General features: G+C 34.2%; 1 protein-coding gene across 1 annotated transcript in view; it reads right to left on the bottom strand.

The window, feature by feature from the left end:
* Positions 1-926, bottom strand: part of LOC119591885 (AP-2 complex subunit alpha-like) — a gene marked incomplete in the record, with an annotated part of 45360 nt that overhangs the window by 36717 nt on the left and 7717 nt on the right.

The raw sequence follows: 926 nt of genomic DNA, 5'->3' as shown, positions 1-926 counted from the left end.
CAGGGATAGTCCAACTATCCGCATACGCATTCGCAAACGCAAATATTTGCATGTCTTATGGATACATGCATTTGTATGTCGCCAAGCGACTTTTTGCGACCATTAAATTTCACTCTGATAAGCAAACATGAATAAGCAAGAAAACTGTTTCAATAATGATATAAAAGCAGCTAAATTTCTAGTGCTGCCTACGGGAGAGAAAAGTCGGGCAATTTAGAATGTAGAGGAAGTTTTTGTAAGACGTGCACAGTTGTGACGGAAATTTACTTTAAGCATTAGGAAAAAAAGAATCTAAATGTGCAAAAAATACTCGAAAAGTAACAGGGTAAAACAATAATAATAAAAATAAAGGTCAGATAATAATGTCCATATAGAAGTGAAATTTGTTTTCAGGAATGGAAATAGTATTTTAAAATCAATCCTTTTTTTTATTAACCTAACTAAGAACAGGTTCTTGGCCTATTTAGCGATTATATATATTCAAAATATATGCCCAGCTCTACATTGTTGATCTCTATGTATAGTATTTATGGATCCCGTTATGTGACAAACCCAAAGAGAGCAGATCGTGTACATAAGTTGCAAGTTTTCTTTCAAATAATACTTACATTGGTCTTTGCATAGTAGTTCAACAAGCAGGAGTAGGGGTCAATATAATATATACAAATAATGTATTTGAAGTGCATGCAGTTACAATACGTGAGAGTTTCACATGGCGGACGGAACTATAGCTGTAAACACAAGCCTTTCTCTAATAGGGTGATGACGAAGGAATTGAAGAACACAGAACACTGTTTCGATATCTGTTCAATGCAGATTGGCGCTTACTACACTGCCATTCACTAGTCATTTTCTACCTATGAATCAGAGATTCATTAAGATTCTATACAAATTGAACTACAGTACCTTTCTCTTTCTACTTAACA

The sequence above is a fragment of the Penaeus monodon genome, chromosome 29 (assembly GCF_015228065.2).
Source record: "Penaeus monodon isolate SGIC_2016 chromosome 29, NSTDA_Pmon_1, whole genome shotgun sequence".
NCBI lineage: Eukaryota > Metazoa > Arthropoda > Malacostraca > Decapoda > Penaeidae > Penaeus > Penaeus monodon.
This window is presented reverse-complemented; position numbering and strand designations above follow the sequence as displayed.